The sequence below is a fragment of the Malus domestica genome, chromosome 06, assembly GCF_042453785.1.
Source record: "Malus domestica chromosome 06, GDT2T_hap1".
NCBI lineage: Eukaryota > Viridiplantae > Streptophyta > Magnoliopsida > Rosales > Rosaceae > Malus > Malus domestica.
The window spans coordinates 9675864-9683080 of NC_091666.1; positions in this window are offsets into that span (position 1 = coordinate 9675864).

Sequence of the window (7217 nt, forward strand, 5' to 3'; positions counted from 1 at the left end):
AGGACGACAGTCAGCTCAGGGACGTGTTAACCACATATCGCTACAAGATGCTCAGAACCATCCAGACTTGATTATGGGTACGTTGAATGTTCTTGGTCATTTTGCTAGAGTTTTGATTGATTGTGGTGCTACACACTCTGTGATTTCTCATACATTTGCTCAAATAACGCAACCTCATCCTTCACCTCTAGGGTTTGATTTAGAGTTTGCTATGCCTAGAGGGGATAAATGTTATGTTGATAGTTTTTACTCTGGGTGTCCAGTGATGGTAGATAATGTCATTATGCCTGCTAATCTTATCCCGTTAGACATCGTGGATTTTGATGTGATTTTAGGGGCGGATTGGTTGCATTATAATCGCGCCCATATAGATTTTTACGGGAAATCAGTTACTTTTCTTCGTCCTGGACTACCCGAGGTTACATTTGTGGGTGAAAGAAATGGGGTGAGGCATGGTGTTATTTCAGCCATAAGGGCAAAGAAGTTGTTATCCAAGGGTTGTCAGGGATACTTGGCACATGTGGTGTTAAATGATGTTGATTCCGGTAGTGTGGAGGAAGTCGGAGTAGTCAGACACTATCCTGATGTATTTCCAGATGATTTACCTGGGTTGCCTCCAGATAGAGATGTGGAATTTTCGATTGATTTACTTCCAGGTACGAACCCTATCTCTTTGACTCCTTATAGAATGGCACCATCGGAATTAAGAGAGTTAAAAATTCAATTGCAAGAGTTAATTGATAAAGGTTTCATTCAGCCTAGTTCTTCACCTTGGGGAGCTCCAGTGTTGTTTGTAAGAAAGAAAGATGGAACTTTGAGATTGTGCATTGATTACAGGCAACTGAATCGGGTGACGATTAAAAACCGTTATCCCTTGCCTCATATAGATGATTTGTTTGATCAGCTCAAGGGTGCCTGTGTGTTTTCTAAGATCGATTTGAGGTCTGGGTATTATCAATTAAAGATTAAAGATGAGGATGTTCATAAAACAGCTTTCAGGACTCGTTATGGGCATTATGAGTTTTTGGTGATGCCATTTGGATTAACGAACGCTCCTGCAGCTTTCATGAGATTGATGAATGAAGTATTCCAGGAATATCTTGACAAGTTTGTTATTGTTTTTATTGATGACATCCTGGTATATTCTAAGTCGAAATCAGACCATATTCGACATCTTAACTTGGTGTTAAGGAAATTGAGGGAACATCGATTATATGCCAAATTTAGTAAATGTAAATTTTGGCTGGATCAAGTGGCATTTTTGGGACATGTGGTATCAGCTCAGGGAATTCAAGTGGATCCTCAAAAGATAGCAGCAGTGGAAAATTGGGAACAACCTCGAACGGTCACTGAGGTGCGGAGTTTTCTTGGTTTGGCAGGTTATTATAGACGGTTTGTTCAAGACTTTTCTATGATTGCCTTGCCATTAACGAAGTTAACCAGGAAGGATGTTAAGTTTGAGTGGGATGAAAGTTGTGAGCAAAGTTTCCAGCAGTTGAAGTATTGCCTTACTCATGCACCTGTGTTAGTACTTCCTAATGATAATGGTAACTTCGAGATCTATAGTGATGCTTCTTTGAATGGTTTGGGTTGTGTTTTGATGCAGCAGAGTAGAGTGATTGCCTATGCTTCTAGGCAGTTGAAGACTCATGAAAGAAACTATCCGACTCACGATCTTGAGTTAGCAGCTATTGTGTTTGCTTTGAAGATCTGGAGACATTATCTCTATGGCGAGAAATGTAAGATCTTTACAGATCATAAAAGCCTTAAGTACCTTTTCACTCAGCATGATCTTAATCTTCGTCAGAGAAGATGGTTGGAATTGTTAAGTGATTATGATTGCACGATTGAGTACCATCCGGGTCGTGCAAATGTGGTAGCTGATGCTCTGAGTAGAAAACCTCAAGGGCGACTTAATGCTTCATACCATTCGACCATTCTACTATTGGCCGGGTATGAAGAGGGAGATTGCGGAGTATGTTAGTAGGTGTATTGTCTGCCAGCAGGTTAAGGCTGAAAGAAAGAAGCCGTTTGGGAGATTGCAACCACTTCCCGTTCCCCAGTGGAAATGGGAGAATATAACGATGGATTTTGTGTATAAGCTGCCACGTACACAAAATGGTTTTGATGGCATTTGGGTGGTTATAGATCGACTTACCAAATCAGCACATTTTATTCCAGTAAGGGAGAAGTACTCTTTAAATAAGTTGGCTCAGTTATTCATATCGAAGGTTGTAAAGTATCATGGTGTCCCAGTGAATATTATTTCTGATCGAGATCCAAGATTTACTTCTAAGTTTTGGATAGCTTTTCAAGAAGCTTTGGGTACTAGATTGCTTTACAGTACAGCTTATCATCCACAGACAGATGGTCAGTCGGAGAGAACTATTCAGACACTCGAGGATATGTTGAGATCCTCTGTGATGCAATTTGGTGATTCTTGGCATGATCGTTTGGATTTGATGGAGTTTGCCTATAATAATAGTTTTCATTCGAGTATTGGAATGTCTCCATTTGAAGCACTTTATGGTAAAGCTTGCCGTACGCCATTATGTTGGTCAGAGGTTGGTGAAAGAATACTTGAAGGGCCAGAGATTGTGGATGAGACTACTCAGAATATTCAGGTAATTAAATCTAACCTGAAAGTGGCCCAGGATAGACAAAAGAGCCTAGCGGATCGACATACCACGGACAGAATGTATAATGTGGGCGACTATGTTTTTCTGAAATTATCGCCTTGGAGAGGTGTGGTTCGCCTTGGAAAGAAAGGAAAGCTAAGCCCCAGGTACATTGGACCTTATGAGATCACTGAGAGGATTGGTGAAGTTGCTTACAGGTTGGAGCTACCTCCAGAGTTGTCTAAGGTACATAATGTGTTCCATGTCTCGATGCTTCGGCATTATGTGTCAGATCCTTCACATGTGATTCCTCCTCAACCATTGGAAATTAATCCGGACTTGACGTACGATGAGGAACCAGTGACTATACTGGATTGGAAAGATAAGACTTTGAGGAATAAGACTGTGAACTTGGTAAAAGTATTGTGGAGAAACCATTCAGCGGAAGAAGCTACATGGGAGACAGAAGAACGGATGAGAGATATGTATCCGAGGCTATTTTATGAGTATTGAGGGTTTGGTTGGTGACTGGAATTTCGGGGACGAAATTCTATAAGGAGGGGAGATTGTCACAGAACGTCCCAGAATTACTTAATACCGAGGACGTGAAATTACAGAAACGACCTTAAACGGGATTAAGGTGCGTAATTTTGACATTTGTTTTACTTTAAGATCCTAAACTAGGGTTAGAATTATATATTTGTATGTGTTAATAATATATGGGTTAAGGTAGGGCCTTATACCCTAAATCCCTCCCCAAAACCCGTTTTGTTGTCTCTCTCTCATCTCCTTAGTCACACTCTCTCTCTTTCTTCATCTCAGAAACACTCTCTCACTCTCTCTCTCTTACTCTCATTCTCTCTCAAACTCTCGGACAAACACCCAAGACCTTGAAAACTTCACAAGTTAAGGTTGAGGAAGGTAGCATCGTGTTCGTAAGGACCATACGAACACATTGATATTGTTTTCAGGTAAGATTTCCCACGATTCCATGTAGAAAACTTAAGCTCCGAGATTGCTACTGTTCATGAACTTAAATTTGGTTGTGTTTTAGGTTAAACAAAGATCACCACGAGTCTTAGGAAGTCCCAAGGAGGCTCGGAGTGCCTCGTTTGAACAAAATGGACGTCGAGATCGTCGGGTTCGAGTTTGGCCGAAATTGAGGAATTTTGGAAGGTATGATCTCGTAGTTTTTAGGCCTTAAAACCCTTCCAACGTGATAGTACATGTTAAATGCTTCATTTTGGTGTAAAATTCGAAGAAATTGGACGAAAAACGAAGGAGAAAAGTCAATTTGAAATTTTTCCAGAAACCGGCGAACAGTCGCCGGCGACCGGCGACTCGCCGGAGAAGACAGGGAATCTTCCGTCAAGTTTGACGGAATATTCCGACGCCGTTAGTTAACTTTAACGTAAACCGTTAGTTTTTAACGGAATATTCTGGGAATATTCCTAACGCCGTTCACTGTAGCCGTCAGTGTGCCTGGCACGTGACTGCGCGTGGGCCGCGCGTAGGTCCGTGCCACGTCAAGCGCGTGGGGGCGCGTGGAGCATCCAAAAATTATTTTAAAAATATGGGGATGATCCTGAGGTTGTGTAGGTCACTGTGGTATATTCATATACCCAATTTGAGCATCGTATGAAGAATTTATTACCTAGTTGGTTTAGGTGCGTTAAATGTGCGTTAAATGATTGTTTTAAGTTATTTCACTTCTAGGTGGAACTTTTAACGAGGACGAGCACATCCAGGGGCGTCAAGGGGGTTACGACCCGGCGACATACCAGTGAGTGGGCATTGCTTTCTATATATATACCTATATACTCGATTTCCCCAGAAATCAATTTTAAATGAAAAATATATTGAAATGAAATGAAATATGATGTGATTGCCATGCATAGAATGTTATGGATATTATGAACTGTCGTATGATGCATATATGTATGATGGTGCTGTGGACGCACAGGTAAGTATTTAATTACTGTTATGTTGAGGATGATGATATATTGAGCTCATATCCTGCACCATGGTTTAGTGCTTATAGTATTCACCGCATCGCACGCTCGCCTTGGATCCAAGTAGATGCTGGTCGTACAGTCCACGCGGAGTGGGTACGACGGGCCAGTCGTAGAGTGTTAGTGAGATTATGACTGGTGGGTGACCTTAGGTTATTGTATACAGATGATTGATGAGAGAAGCACTAGAGCGAATATTACCATGAGTCGTTCAGACTACATTAGGTGGTTCCGACTTATGTGCAGAAGGCCGGACAGGTCACGCGGAGTGACTCCGGCAAAGAGTGAGATTGATAGATGTTGAGCTCTAGGTTCAATCGTTCAGGGCTATTAGAGGGCCTCCGATTGATTATTTCTTTTACCTGATTTATATTATGTCAATGCATTCATACTAAACTGCTGAATTTGGCATGGTACATTCTTTATTGAATCTGTTATAAGATTGTTGATCGAGACAGTTGAGATATATATGCTATATACTATTTTTCTGGGAAAGTATACAGGTTTTCCAAAAAGGGGTTATAAATGTGGATTTATGAAATGTTTTGGAAAAGCTTTATTTTCGCCCACTCACGTTTTCTGTTTTTCGCCCCTCCAGGTTCTAGTTGATAGTTGAGGCGTTGGTGGCCTACGAGGACTGCTTCGGCGTTCTGACAGACTAAATAAATGTAGGATTCACCCGAGGGTGTTGTAAAATAGTTATGGTCCTACTTGACTGCACCTAGACGCTTATGCTCTGTTTATGTGTGTTTAGTACACTCTTATGCACATAGAATGCTAGGTTGTAAATAACTGCAATTAGTGGTTTTCGTTGACTCGTATTTTTTTTTTAAATCGTTTCCGCTTGCGTTATGGTTACGTCACACTCACGTGACGGCCAGCACGTCCTAGTCTTCGGGTTAGGGTGTGTCACCCATCACCATTTCTATCACCTTTCAAAAATAATAAATGTTTTCATGATAGATAAGTCACACCCACCAACACAAAACAAAGACTTTATGAAATAAATCAAAACTTTGAATCAAAACATCAAACCTTTTGGTTCTTGGCAAGAACATCAAGAACAATGAAGAACATCCATGAAAACCCATAAGAGCTCCATGAATGTTTTCAAGCAATAAAACTCAAATTTTGACCATTCAAAATGGGGCTAACATCCTAGGGTACTTAGGGGTTCCAAAAGTCACTTTAAAACACTTTTAACAAGTTAAACATGAACCCAAAAAATCACCCTTTGGATTTGGCCGAAAATCCCCAAAAACATGGCACCAAATTTTAGCTCCAATATTCATGCTCATATGAACTACATCTACAACATTTAAGATGGCAAATTTTCTAACAAAATTTACATTCAAAGAAGCAAGAATAAAGCTTGTAACATATTACAACATTTAAATCAAAGACTATGAACTACAAAACCCAAAAGGATTCACCAACTACTAGACCTAGGCTCTGATACCACTTTAAGGAAATATTTGTAAAAACATGTTCTTTTAAGCAACATCTATAGCATACTATTAACAATTAAAAGGCGGAATCATGCTTGCATGCACTTAAAACAAAACATTAACCATGAAATTCAAAGCCTAGTAGATTGGTGAACCAAGACTCAACTCAAATCAAAGTGAGTTGAGAAATTATACCTTTGTAGATTCCTCTTTGCATAAGCAAAGGGTAATCACCCAAAGAGAGGGCCTTCATTCCTTGCATCTTAGATCTATGGATTTGGATGGATGAAATAGGTTTCTCCAAGTTCCCAAAATTGAGAACCTCTAAGTCTCCACACCAAGGATGGATTGATGAAGAAATGAGTGACCTAGAGGAAGCAAGATTGCTAGTTAATTTCCTCTAGGGTGGCCGGCCTCTTTAGAGAGAAAAGAGAGCTTTGTGTTCTCATCCTTTCTCCAAAAGAAACCTTAAATGAATTTTGGCTATAAAGTCATATTTATACCTTAATTCATTGGAGTGGCAAACTTGTAAATAAGTCCAAAACCCACTCCATCTCTAAATGGCCGGCCATAGGGATTCATTGGACTATTTGGGCCTTTGTGAATCATTATTCATTAAGTTGTCATACAACTTAAGTCAATGGACTTGACGTTCGAAGCCCATTGGGCCTTAAGGTCCAAAACTATCCCGAGGTCTTTAACGAACTTATTCGTTTAATTAATTAACATATTAATTAATCCTTGCCATAAATAATTAAACCATTTAATTATCCTTACTCATCTCCGTTGTTTCTTCAATCTTTACCTTACACGGTGTACGATCCATTAGGTTCCTTTTAGCGAGGCAGTGGGCGATTAGAACTCTTTCAAACCGTTTGTGAATTGAAACTTACTTTCAATTCTCCCTTTAGTGATTTTACACGTTTAGGGCTTCCACAAACCATGAGTGACACCTAGCAGCATATCATGGTTACCCAAGCTAATCAGAAGAGGTGGAGAACCTATTCAGTTTAGGATTACAAATGCAATACGGTCTTTCTCTAATACAATACTCTTGACCACATTGTTTGGTTTGATAGTTTATTCATGTCTACTATCCAATGTTATTCGTGTGCTTATATGATTACCTTGAATGTGAT